This window comes from Mauremys reevesii, linkage group 5, assembly GCF_016161935.1.
Source record: "Mauremys reevesii isolate NIE-2019 linkage group 5, ASM1616193v1, whole genome shotgun sequence".
NCBI classification, from domain to species: domain Eukaryota; kingdom Metazoa; phylum Chordata; order Testudines; family Geoemydidae; genus Mauremys; species Mauremys reevesii.
Window position 1 is genome coordinate 31,855,765 of NC_052627.1, and position 14,781 is coordinate 31,870,545.

Sequence of the window (14,781 nt, forward strand, 5' to 3'; positions counted from 1 at the left end):
TTCCACTTCCTTCAGTGAATTGTGCTTAATTACGTTCAAACAATTAAACCCTTGGGCGGGGGGGAGGAGGAAAATGTAAATATCCAGTGTTGTTGTTGCAGACACCTACATCCTCTCACATTCTGGCTTTTATCTCGATACAATCACCCATCCTTTTAAAAAAAAAATAAGTACACAGGGCCAGAGCCTAAGCTGATATAAATCAGTGTAGCTCCATTGACTTCAGTGGATTTAAACCAGCTGTCAATCTGGCCCATGATATCCTCCTTATATGTGGTGGAATTCAGGGGGATGAGTGTCCCAAAAATGTAGTCAACGTGTGAACCTGAGATTGATTCTGCCTTGACAATAGTGATAGTGAATACTTATGAGCAGAATGAAAATGAAAACCTGCCTATTCTGTTCGCCATGATGAAATAGCTCACATGTATCTTCTGCCGCATGGTGCAAACAATGCTTTCCTTGCCTGACAAGAGGTAAGATACTGAACCCAGTGGCAGTTGTCAGAGGACTGAGATGTGTAGGGTGGAGTCCAGGAGGTGACAAAAAGACAATGGAAAGCAAGATGGCTAATAAGGGCTGAGCAAAGAGAAAATGGTGACGGAAAGGAAGGGTGACAGGAAATGGAAGGAAAGGGGACAAAATCAGAGAACAGTATACAGGAAAGAAAGACAAGAGAGCTAGAGACAGATGTAAGACATCCTGCCTGAAATAGGACCTCTTGTCAAGTATCAGAAGGGTAGCCGTGTTAGTCTGGATCTGTAAAAGCAGCAGAGAGTCCTGTGGCTACCTTGTAGACTAACAGATGTATTAGAGCATGAGCTTTCGTGGGTGAATATATCATGCATCTGACAAAGTGGGTATTCACCCACGAAAGCTCATGCTCCAATATGTCTGTTAGTCTATAAGGTGTCACGGGACTCTTTGCTGCTTTTACAGACCTCTTGTCAGTTTTTGGGAAGAGAGGACTAAAAATTGAATAAGAACTCAACAGCAATAAAAATGATGGGAAACTGTACAGCTAAAATGAGCCACTGAAGAAAGGCTATTCATGTCCATTAGTGGAAGGGAAACACAGTGACAAAGGCAAGAAAATATTGATGGTATATATGTATGATGTGGATACACAGAATCACTGGTAAACAAAATGCTAATCTCAAACTATTCTTATCCTAAATGTAGTGAGATGCAAACTCAGTGTTATGTATCATGCTTTGCTCATTGAACAACAACACAATCTTCAAATAGTTTTAATTAAATGTAGCATTTTGGGATGTTTAAAACACGCTTCCATTTGAGAGGAAAAAATGGGGAAATAACATAGAGTGAACTCCTGGGCTTATTGGCGTCAATGGTAATTTAAAATTCCTTTGAAATAAAGGGGCAGAGACTTTATGCACTATGTAGTCTCTGGTTATGATGATTTTAGGGTAGTATTTGACCACCAGGGGGAACCCATTAATGAAATTTTAAAAAATATTGAGGATTACAACTTTTTTTTTTAAAGAGCTATGAAGTTAAAAACTAATGCCTCTATCCTGGAAGTTACTCTGGGGTTATGGATAAGTGTGATTCTCCCCCCACCCCACCAATAGTCAGTGGGATAAGGGAGAGGGGACTTCACAGACTTGAAACAAATTGCAATGACAAGGCCAAGTTAGTAGCTTGTAATTCAGAGGAATTAAGTGAAATCATTGGGAGGACAAAAAAAGACAGTGTTTATACAATTGCTTTGTTGGAATAAACATACATCTCCAAGGTGGCTGCATGATTTCATTTCGAGATGGAGAACAACTCCTTGGGTCATCCCATCTCTGTTTCTCATAATACTTCTACTAGTGTTCTGTCCAGTCTAGGTTTAAATGTGTCACTGGGAGGGAGTTTCTAACCCTTTATTTAGGAGACTATCCCATGAGTTTATAAATCAATGTGAGGTAGTTTTTCCTGGTATTCAGACGTTATTAATTTTATTCTGTTCTCACTCCCATTCTTTTGTATTCTCCAAATATTTTTTCTCCTTGGTGATATTAATACCCATCAAATATTTGTAGGTTGTCACACATAGTCATCACTGAACCAGTCTACATCTAATTCTTTTAATCTCTCCTCATGTAGTAAGTCATTCCCTACTGCCCCACAAAACATTTTGAATGTTCCTCATTAAACTCATTCCAACTTGTCAATCTTTCTAGAAGTGTCCAGAAATGAACAGAAAACAGTAAGAAAAACGTGATCGTATAAATATTCTTGGATCTGATTCTTCCTCATGCATTATAGGAGTAATTCTTGCTAACCACAAATAAGAGTCAATCCTATTTTGGGAAGGGAGTTTCATTAATTGATTTAACTGAAAGCATGTTAAATTTTCCCCATGAATCTCTACTAATGGCTCTTCAAAATTCAGTAATGAAAACTTAGAGCAAAAACCAGGCATTAGTAGTAACAGTAGAGAAATATAAGATGCAGCACTTGCCCCCAAAAGATTACAATCTAAATTAGTCAGACCATATACTTGGTAAATGTTCAAAAAAGCAAAGGGGTGCAGACACCATTATTTCCATTACTGTAGCATCTGGGAGTCTTAGTCAAGGACTAGGACCCCACTGTGCTAGGTGCTGTCCAAAGACAAGAACAAAAGGAGGTCCCTGCCCCAAAAAGTTTACAATCTAAGTACCAGACAAATAACTACTGATAGGCAGATGAGCAGAGTAAAGGAAACAATGTGACTCTATTGGTCATCCTGATTGGTAGTGGTCTGAGCCCACCGGCAGCCTAACTGTTGCCAAGCTTTTTTTTGGTAAGCATCATGTCAAAGGAGGGTTTTAAGAAGAAATTTGTAGGAGGATAACATGGAACTGTAGATAAGATTTGTGTCGGGAAGGGTTGCACATGCAAGAGGGTTATCCAGGAGGAAAAAGATTTCTCTTGACTCGTAAGAAATGGGAGGGAATTCTAAACATGGGATGGCATATTAACACTTGGGTGAGAAAAGGTAAAAGACTAGTTATGTGGAGGAAGGTTGTGAGAGAGGAGGGAGTGAGCATATTCTTTAAGGGCATGATCCCAAATCCATTGATACCAATGGAAGTATCCATTAACTTCGGTGAGATTTGGATAAAGCCCTAAACACACAACTTGTATACTATGGGTGAAATTCTGGGCCCATTGAAGTCAATTGGCATTTTGTTAGAATTTCATGCTATGTCTATATATTGTAAGTCCGATAACAAGTTGTACCTAAAACAGCTGACTGCTGTGATTAAGCACTTCCAAATACTGGGCCTGATTCTGATCTTGCCATGCTGATTTTACACTAGAATAACTCTCAACTGATTTAAGAAAACAAGCCTATAATTTGGAAAAAAAACACTTCTTCAAAACACTTCTTTAAATGGTTACGAAAGCAACTGGGTATCAGAACCTCAATTATCAAATGTCTCATCAAATATTGCTTTATCATACCACCTACATTTTAAATCTTCTGTTGAAAGAACCTAAATATGTGTTAGAGCCACAATCGGTCAATAAATTGAAGTCCATGCTTACTGAGATGGTTTGAATGTTGTGCAGTTATGCATTGAACATAAAACAACTCCATTTGGCACAATAGTTTCACTGGATTCCTCCCCAAAAGAGCAGATTCACTCTTTCTAATTCCAAAAAAAAAAAAAAAGGATGTAGTAATGAAATGAACTATCCTAGGCCAGAAAATGCAGATGTGCTGTGTGCTATTGACACCCAGTGCTGAGTCCATAGAGAACTATAGCCAGAAATGTCGTCCACACCCAGAAGTCTCTCTCGAGAATTAGACAAGAACTGTACCCACTCCCGACCAAACACACACTTAAAAAAAATTAACTGGTCTTGATATTGCTTTCCCCAGTTTGTACTTTCTCTCTTAGGCGCCAGTTTACCTGAATAACAAAACCCTTAAACTGTTGTTAATTTAAAAAATCCAATTTCACAGACGCCTCTTAAAATGTTTTTGAAGTGTTCTAGTTGGGCTACCATTTATTCTATCTGACACTTCACATATTGCTTGTCCCAGACTAAGACAAACCAATGAGTTGCTGGGACAAGAATCTTAAAGCAATCATTTCAAATACTAAAGGAAATAGCTTCTGCATACACAACTACCATGTCCTACTTTCTCACTGGCCTATGTGAAGGCTAATTTGTGAACCCCTAACTCACAATAATGAGCAGTCATTCTCACAAGCAGTTTCATAGAGTCAATAGAACTACTGGGAGTAGCTAGTCAATGGTATCAGTAAAATGGGTTCACAATAATGCCATTAATAGTCCTACCCACACTGGCTGGGTTAAAGGCATACATGTTTAACTTCTGATTATACTGGACCTATGCTTCAGCCTACACACACACTTCAGCAGTAGCTGGCATTCAGTTCCATGGCACTACCTCAGGAGTCTCTTTCTTCCTTCCTTCTCCTTTTTAAAAATAATTTCACTCAGTTGAGTTGTGGGTGGTAGGGGGATCACCGAAAGCTAATACATCCTTTGCCATTTGTAAAACACAAGTGATAGTAACAAACTCTCCAACTTAAATTCACAAATCCTCACTTGCAACTGAGAACAACATTAATTTACTGATGTTTACTGAACCCCCAGTTCAGAAAAGGATTTAAGCACGTAGTTTAACTTTCATGTGTAAATAGTCCAACTGAAGCCAATGAGACTGCTCATGGGATGAAGTGATTTGGTGAGTTGGTGCCATAGACAGAACTCCCTAGGACAGAGATTGTATATTCAACAGTGTGGAGTTGGAATATTTTGGTTGGTATCAGAGTACAGCACAAATAGTCACAAACAATTCTCTACAATTGCAGGGGCAAAATGCTGACGTTGAAGACTTTTTGTTGAACAGCAGAAAATACAATTGTCTGTCTTGAGCTATAGCATGACCGCCGCTATCAGCCGCTGTTTCTGTGTTTCCTAGGACAACTAAAACAACAATATGCACTTCCATAGCAACCCAAAACTATTATGTCATGATGCAAAATACATTCAGTGCATGTAGGGGGCAAAGGATGAAACATGACAACTTTAAAGAATAAAATCTTTGTCCAACTCGACTAAGCTTTTTCCCCACAGTAATCTGCATGCTGTAAAATCATACTAGCACTGCCTGTGTGAGCACATTGCATTGTCAGGTTTAGAATGCTTCCATACAGTAACCAAGATTGTTGGCTTTTGATTTGTGAATTTTTTGTACTGCTTGTCCTGTGCAGAATGAGAAACTGTTCTTTTTCCCCTTATATATGTGGCTTGGGAGGGTCCTGTTCAGTGTTTCACAGTAGGCAAGAAACTATGCTTGAAACTGCAGATCTATTTTGTGTTCCAGTTTAGGATCAAAGGGCTTGGAAGTAGTATATTTAGAACAGACACTACTAACTGAATTTTATTCCCAAAAGGGGGCGGGGAGAGTGAATTTCTGGAAATGGGCTTTTGTCCTGATTGCACTACCTCTGTTTAGTGAGATGTCTAATGCAATCTGAAATATCATTCATTCCTTAGAAGATATTTCCAGTACAGGACTGTTGATCAGATGTTCAGCCCAATTTGGGACTACATTATTTGATTTTCCTTTTACAGTTTTTGCTGACTTTCACTGGTGTGTTTCACACAAGCTGTAGCTGACAGGACTGCTATGCAATCCTACATTCTCTGCAAATTGCCAGACCCAGCATAGTCTGTCTTTTCAGAAGTGCTGCTGGTTCCAGACCTTTCTCCATGGCAAAAGAAAGGTGAAATTGGTCAGTGTCAAAGGCATGTTCCTCTAATCAGTGTCTTCAGAAATAGAACACAATGATATTTTTCTACTGAAACCTAGCTCCAGCTACTTTGCTCCTCACATACCTAGATTTAAATTGTTTGAGAGCCTTCCTCTAAATGCTAAGAATACAAAATAACAATGAGTGGTGTAGATCTTCTCTCTTCCAGACCTCACTCCCATAACTTTAATCATTCATGAATGTTTCAACTATTCTCCTCCTTCATAGGCTTTGTCTGTTGTAAGTACAAAGACTCTTTTCATTTTGGCTCATTAGGTTCACAAGCCATTTAAAAAAATTAATTTGTCTCAACCAGACAAATTATTCTAGAGTCTGGGTTGTAGATCAAAGGTGTTAACATGTCAACAAATTCTCATGACTCTCTTCCAAATTTACACCTTGCCGCAATTGTCTAGTACATTTTCACTATTTTCTCTATAGTTTTATGTGGCTAGCGCACATATCATGCTCCCCTCTAGGTTGGTAGTTACCAAAAAAATCTTGAAGTTTGGTGACCTTTAGGAGATGATGTTTTCTGTATTTCTTGGTGGGCATGTAGATACATCAGGTCACCAGCAAAATTATCATTAAATTTATCTTCTAAAGAAAACTTGACTTAGAGCAGTCAGTAACTGAACGGTCTTGGAGAATGAAATAATTCCTAGACATGTCCCCTACAAGAAGTGTTGCCTTAATTACAAAAATATCAAGGACCCAGACAAGCGGTGGTTAACAATCTGAGCTGTCCAGAGCTGAACAGAAGTCCTGGTATAGTTTAATCAAAAGTAGCTGACATGAAACTGGACACAATTTATATATTAGTCACAAAGCCATGCCACTATCATGATAGCTAGCTCAGTTCTGCAGAGTTATATTCTAATTCAATAACATATTATAGTGAAGTCAAGCCCCAAGTCAGAATAAAGGTACATTGGTGAGGCAGCGTGGGAAACTTCCCTGGCTGACCTATTTGTGAATACAATTATCTCATTTTTGATGGGGAAAGATCAGGGCTACAGAAATAAGTATTTACAAGTAAAAGCTATTATCTCAAGAACCTGGGGATTTAGCTGGAGGAAAAGTACAGTCACTGGAATGAACACTGACAAGTAAAATGTTTAATCCCCAAAGTTTTATTTCCCAAAACATAACATATTACCTTGAATACTCCATAAATAATATTAATGGAGAGATTTTGAACTGGAAATATCTAATGATATATGAGAGGAGGCTAAAACAGGTTTCACTGAGGCTCTTTTTCCATCTTGGTAACACTATTAAATGTTGCTTTTAAAATGTAAAGCCATTTATAATCAGTTTGGATCAAATCCTACAGAAGATCTTGGGTTTCAAATTTACAAATGCCATCTAAAGCAGCAGCTTGGGGAACAAATATTAATCACTGAACTATCAAGATTACTGAATAGAGAGATTGTTTTGGATCTGTATCCTGTGATATGACCTGACGCTCTAAGCCAATGGATAATTGTCTCAAGCCTCAGTTATGCTTTAACAAAAAGCACATAAGCACATGTAGGTTTTGTGAGAAAGTACATTCAGTAGAAGTGGCTAACAGAGCCAATAGCTCAAATGTAAGATCGATTTAAGTGGTGATTCAGTCATGTTCTAATACAACACCATTCAATAGAAGAGCAACAGTTTATAAAAATAACTAATCATCCAAGTTTTGATACATCTGGGATGTTGATAAGTATTATCAGCCTCATTTTGCAAGTTGAGAATCTGAGGTAAAAAGTTACTTGCCCAAATCCACACAGGAAACATTTGGGGGGGGGGGGGTGTCAGAGCTTCCTACCTCCCAATGCTATGCCTTAAACAGAAACTGCAACTCTAGGACAAAAATGATGGATCAGATCCTCAGCTGTTATAAACCAGCATAGCTCTGACCTCAGTAAGGATTTGACCTTGTAATCTGAAACAAAAAGTTTCTACCTATTCTTGGCGCAACAGCCAATTATAAATCCTCCAGCTCTGTTGGTGGTTCATATTTAAAGATCAGTTTCAGCATGATCAATGTAAACAAGAGTTTTCTTTGAGGGTTATTTCATATGCTGCCATTAATGTCTTAGGAAGTATGTACTTGATTGTGTTTTGTATACTGTTTCTTTCAAACCTTAGTTACTCACAAATATATTTTTATGAAGCTGTTTATCTAATATACCCTATTCAGTGTACTGAATAAGCTTGAATCTCAAATGTTTGCTAATTATACTTACACTCTAGCTTATCCTGTGATTTATTCTTAACTTCTAAAATAAGACATTGTGTTCTATATGCTGTTTAAAGACATAATTGAAAGGAAATTGTGTAGAATTGTTAAAACTCCTTTGGTACAGAAATGAGCTTCGCAATACTACAATGAAATGGATAAATTTGTGGTAAGAAAACTGATTTCAAAGTATATCCAATCATGGCCCATAGACTTTAATTCACCAGAGCACTTAAGTGTTTGCTTAACTTTAAGCATGCAAGTATTCCCTCTGAAGTGAACAGAATTAAACATGTTTAAAGTTAATCATAGATTCCACAGCCAGAAAGATCATTGTGATCACCTAGTCTGACCTCCTGTATAAGCAAGCCATAGAATTTCCCTGAATTCAATTCCTGTTTGAAGTAGAGCATATCCTTTAGAAAAACACCCAATTGCAATTTTTTTTAAATTGCCTCACTGGATAATCCTTCATGTTAAATTCATACTGGAAATAAGTTGTACCTTTTTATCTAGCTTCAACTTCCAGTCACTGGATCTTGTTATACCTTTTTCTCTGCAAGACTGAAGATCTCATTATTAAATATTTGTGCATGGGGCATCAAATCACCCCTTAGCTTTCTCTTTGATATGGCAATGTTCTGCAGTCACCCTTTCTAAAGTCATGTGCATAAGAGAACTGACCCAGTATTCAATATTCAATGGGCACTGTGCCTATATGCTTTGCTGAATCAGGATATGGTGGGGCAGATCCCACACCTCAGTCAGGAAGGTGTTAAAGATCTCTGATAACAATCAAGCCCAACCCAGCAGGCCTGCCAAACCTGGAGATGGACAGGTCCTTAAAGGAGGATCACTACTCAATGCAGGGCAGTACTCTGAAGGAGCAGAATTGCAACTCAGAGTTCCCGGACCACCGGAAGAAGGGGTTGCTGACTAGTGAAACAGCTTGAGAGCCTTGGCCATTCAGGCCCCCTTAGAAAGGAGAGGTGCTGGTACTTTTTCTCTAGCTTCCTGAAGCTGCTGCTTTTTGTAGACATACTGATTCATTGGTTTGGACTGTTTTAACTCCCCCTGTAAGGTGGCGGATGCCTTGAACATCACAGCTGGAGGGTTGTGCCTCAGATTCTGAGACAGGAGCAGCACCTACCTTCTCCCCAAAGGGGTGCTAAAAGGTATGGCATACTACACAGGGCAATACAGAATTTCTCTGAATTGGAACAGCCTGTGACACCGGCTGCCATAAGTGCTGTAATTGTCAGCTGTAGTTCAAAAGTCAACCTACACATCTATTGTAAAAGCACAAGATTGGGTACCAGTTGGTGTCTGCTACACACCACCAAATCACACTAGGAAACAGGCTGACTGCTTCTTTACACACCTATCTACAACGTGTAAGAAAAAATGTGTGATCATGGGGGAGTTCAATTTGAGTGACACCTGTTGGAGGTCTCATGCTGCCAATAAAACATCCTTGGAATTTCTAAACATTATAGATGACCTCTCCTAAGTCAAAGTGTTGCAGCCAATACAGAGGAATTCTCTATTAGACCTTTTCCTAACAGATACATTGGAACTGATCACAGAACTAAAAGTTGATAGTAGCTTAGGTACAAGTGATCATGACTTGATCCCATTTATAATGTGCAAGGAGAACAGTCCTGACCAGTAATACAAATACTTGGTACTTTAATAGGACCAATTTCACAAGCTTAAAAGAATTGAGCCAAATCTTCTGGGAGGAAGAATTTAATCAAAAATGTGAGTGATGGCTGGGAATAATTTAAGAACACGTCACTAGATACCTCAAAGGCAATGATGTTCCCAAATTTCACTTAATTTTCAAGCTGTTCTAGACTATTCTATGATTTGATTACTTTAAAAATATTTGTATAATTTGCTTGTTACTGGATTGTTTCACCCTCTCCTCTCATTTTGAGTCTTCTCATCTACTTATCAGTGTTTCTCGTGACTATTTACTTGCTTCACCAGCTTATTAAACTTCCTAAGTACACTTTCAATTTTTGATTATGGAGGACATGCGGGGCCTGATTCTGATCTAACTTATACTACTTAAATCAGGAGCAATTCCACAGAAGACAATAGAGTTAGTGATGTAAAGAATTTGGCACCAGTTGTATAGTTGTGTATAAAATCTCGTGTACAATTCCCTCTGCTTTGCAGTCTTCTGATTCTCCTGCCTGCTTATCTAAGGTCTGCTCATTACTTGAGGGTTCAGACAACATTTGTGCTTTCAAGAAATCTAGCTTTTCTTGCCTTTTGTTGTGCATTTTAATCAGATTTTTCTTTTCTCCATCACCTTGACAGTATATTAGATATACTTGGATTAACAATATCTTTTACACTTATTTGTGTAATGCTGTTTTGAGCTGGGAACTTTAGATTTCATGCTCCATTTTGGACAGCAAGGTCCCCTCTTCCTCACCATGTGCTCAATGTTGCTAGAGCTTAAAATGTTTTGAACATTTTTACCCTTTTTGAAAGATTTTTCTATACATTTAGGGCCTAATCCAAAACCCATTGAAGTCAATGGGAGTCTTTCCATTGACAGTAATGGGCACCCATAGTGGGCGCCCATGGTAGAACTGGTAGAAACTTTCATACTTGTAAAACAATTTCTAATTGAGACCGCTATAACTTAAGATACATTTTCCTGCCTTGCAAAGGACTTGTTTAAACTTGTTTAAATCATTGTAATCTTTGGCTCTCGCAACTTTAATAAGACCCAGGTGTATTAAACCAGATTATTTGACACATGTTAAGGTTCATGTCTGATATCAAATTAAGTATCTGGATGATTTATGGAAGAGTTCACCTCCCTTTCCCCCACATGAGGTTTAATACTAATCTTCAACCAGATCTTCCAACACTTTCTGTATTTAGACCTTCCCCACTTGAAACTTTCAATGTTGTTTTTATTATCACAAGAGGCTGATACCCAACCTAGCATCTGTTATTAGTCCCCTGTCTTTTCTCTCTCTGGGAGAAAGTCTGAGCCTAGTGTATATCAATGTGATTACTGGATTCTGATAAATTCCTAGGAAAAAAGCATTGCTTTCCTCTGTCTCATGGAAGTATTAGATTACACTATTACTCTATGCATTAATGTGTTTGGCTATAAAGGAAATTGTTGAGTAGTTTCTTAAAAAAACCCAACTCTCACCAACCCCCAACAAATTCCAAAAAGCATCAGAATACTTGCCATTAGCTCATACCCACAAGGATTGGCAAGATTGCATGTATTGGTATTGACAGATCTTTGGCTAGATTCGTATCGAGGGACACAGGTGTAAATTAAACCTCCTTTTGCCAGCCTTGTCCCCCACACCTTGGGATATTTCACCCTAAGAGAAGGTAGTTGGTGTTACATGCCACTTCTACACTCTTGGGGTTTGAAGTGGTAGAAGGAAACTTTAAAACACATCAAGTGTTCATCATAGGCTCCTATCAGTGGAAGCTGCCAGGGTAATATGCTACATCAGCATATCATCCCCAATCTGCTTTTCTTTCTATTTTCTCATATCACTGCCGCTTTTTGGATTGCGTTGATCCCTTGTGGTCCTTGGACATTTGTGGCCTTATTTCTATATATTTGTTTTGCTCTTTTTGGGGCAGGGGTTCTTTCCTTCACTTCTAACTTCAGCCATCTTTTAGATATGGATTACCACTGATTTTTTTCTCATTATTATTGTTTTGACTATACCGGTATTTGTCCAGTTGCTTGCTTTTCATATGTATGTGGTCAACACCCTAAAGAGCAGAGGTTTTGTGGCATCTTTATTTCTAACTAATATATTCAGTATGTCTCTAGAGCAGTTTGATTTTTCTGCTGCCTAAAGTATCTTGCATGATGGAGTATCATCCAGGAGTAAACTGCATAATCCTTGTGGCTTTCATATGGCATCCCTAAAGAGCTGCAGGTCAAAGTCGAGGAGCTACCTTTTGATAAAGACTCTTCTTGGCAAAAAACAATGAAGTCCTTCACAGAATGATAGATTTCAGGGCCACTTTGCGCACACTGTGAATATACACTCCCCCTTCCATGAGAAGTACCAGCCCTACTAGAGGCCTCGTTTGCAACAATACAACCGCCCACAGTCTAGGCCGTACGAGATTGGGAGACGCAGACAACACCAGCCGGAACAAGCCACATTCCAACCATCGGGAAACAAGCCACAATTTTGAAGGCTTGGTCGAAGGTCTGAGCGACCACTCCTTAATACCAATGCCAACCTACCCATTTGGTCATCACCTCCAATGCTTCCATCATGCTTGGCAACAGATAACACAGGACCGCTGAGTCCTGGAAATAGTACAGTCAGGCTACTTCATCCCTTTTATTTCATGCCCTTCTACCATTCCCCCTTCCCTGTTCCTCTTCAGGGAGCCATCTCACAAGCACCTACTACAAACAGCGATAACTCACCTCCTACAGTTAAGGTGCAGTGGAACCAGTTCCAACAGTGGGAGTAAAACCCCTTCCCTCTGTGTTCTAAGAAAAGTGGAGGATGGTGACTGCTATTTCAAAACAGTGGCTTTTCAAGTGGATATATTACTGTATTAGTTCATGCTACCAGATCCAGGATATTGAACCCCCTGAGGGCATCGAAAACACTCTACTCAGGCTTGGTCTACATCTGTAGCATTCCTTCACAGTGTACCTATTATTGACATATGCAAAGCCGCTACATAGGCATCAAACCATATGTTTGCCAAATACTACACCATCACATAAGAGTCCAGAGTGGACACCATAGTAGGCCATACAGTACTGTCTGGTACTACTGAAAATATAACTCCAAAGTCTGCCCCCAACCATAGAGGGTACTGCTTTACATTCACCTGGAGTGGACCATCCACAGGGTCAGCACTCGAAGAAGAAGAGAAGGTTACTTACCTTGTGCAGTAACTGAGGTTCTTCAAGATGTGTGTCCCTGTGGGTGCTCCACTACCCACCCTCCTCCCTTCTACTTTGGAGTTTGATTTAGAGGACTCTGCGGTAGAGAAGGATCTGAGGAGGTCAGGATGTGTGTGTGCTGAACAGTCTCCAGAGATGCCGCGAGACAGCAACTGCGCAGATGTGTCCTGACTAGACACTGCTACTGCGTGCCATCAAAAATCGGCTCGCATGCCACCTTTGGCACGCGTGCCATAGGTTGCCGACCCCTGATCTAGTCAATTGTCCTCGATAAGGAGGAGAGTGCAGAGCCTCTGCTGCCTGCATGGTGTCTGGGACGGCAACCTGAGACTGTACTATAATTATGTAGAATCCTGTCCATGTCATAATGTTGACCAATCACATGTCCCCTATTGGATAGTCTCCTTTTATCCCTCATCTCAGTGTCCTTTCTCAAGAGCTGCTGACTCTTTATCTCCCACTGGTCAGTGTCCTAGTTATGACCCCTTGTGCACACCTGCTTTGCAATGTCCATGAAAAGGTCCTTATTCTTGTGGTGGGAAGGGATAGCTCAGTGGTTTGAGCATTGGCCTGCTAATCCCAGGGCTGTGAGTTCAATCCTTGAGGGGGCCACCTAGGGATCTGGGGGCAAAAATCAGTACTTGGTCCTGCTAGTGAAGGCAGGGGGCTGGACTCAATGACCTTTCAAGGTCCCTTCCAGTTCTAGGAGATAGGTATATCTCCTATTATTATTATTTTTTAGCCAAAAGAGCTTCCTCAACCAGGGTCTCAGCATAGCTCCAGGCAACTGGTGAGACATGGTGGGGGTGCTTCTGGAGTGTTGTGGTGGTGGTATTGCCAGAATAACGATACACTGGGACGCAGGAGCAATAAACAAAATCTGGCTCTGCACCATCTTTTAAAGGGGAGAAGGCGTTATCCTGGAAACTTGACATCAGGGCATGGAGGTCACACAAGAAAACAGGTCAGTAATGATCAACCTGCAAAGTACTGTGGGATAGCCATGGGAAGCATGCAAAAAGTGGTGCACAGCAATTGCATGCACACAAACAAATGACTGAACTGCTTCCATTTCTGAAGCAACCCTAGTCCACTCTGAAGGAGGACTCCAGAGTTTGTAAGAGATGCAGAGTTAATGCAAAGTGATGGATTGCATCGTGTGTATGCAAACATTTTAAAAACCAGATTAAGTCCATTTGATCTTTAATAATAATAATAATAATAATATAACTCCATGCAGCCAAGCACTTACACTGGAAATTCTTCAGGACAGAGAACATCTCTTTTTCTTGTTGTGTACAGTGCCTAGTTGCCCATGATTGGGGCTCCTAGCACTACAGTAACACAATAATAAACAAACAGAATTTAAGTGACTTGCCACCAATGTCAGAGTTGTGACTAGAATAGATCGGGGTTAATTTTGAGCCTTGCACCCTACTCACTGGAGTGCACTGCCTCACCCCTTCAATACACTGAAAGATGTGAACTCCCATTTCTATTGACAATAATATGGGAATATTTAGTCTATACAGCCAGAGAGAATGAGAAAGCAATGGCCATTAACATGTGTTTGGATGGTACACAGCTTGACAGTGGCAATAAGGGTTCCCCAAAATGATGTAGAGACCATGTGTCTTCAGAAAGCACCAGACACCACTATGCCAATACAACTTTTGGTATTGGTCCATGTGAAAGTCCTGTTAAATATGAGGAAAGTCAGCTTTGTATCCCCTCCTCTGCCTTTCCTGCCTCCTGGGTGCAAAATGATCTGTCCCTTTCTGCATGGAAAAGCCTTAACTGACCTTTGCTCAGCTTCAGCT

The 14,781-nt window shown here is 39.9% G+C and overlaps 1 long non-coding RNA gene across 3 annotated transcripts in view; it reads left to right on the forward strand.

Moving 5' to 3' along the window:
• Positions 1–14,781, forward strand: part of LOC120405684 — a 59,227-nt gene that overhangs the window by 11,016 nt on the left and 33,430 nt on the right. The window contains exons 1-2 of one of the 3 annotated variants that reach the window (XR_005598767.1): positions 13,366–13,424; positions 13,866–13,925. The exons of the other annotated variants lie outside the window; for them this stretch is intronic. This is a non-coding gene — a long non-coding RNA (uncharacterized LOC120405684). Of the gene's footprint in view, positions 1–13,365; positions 13,425–13,865; positions 13,926–14,781 lie in introns of those variants that run through there. 3 annotated transcript variants of the gene reach the window in all.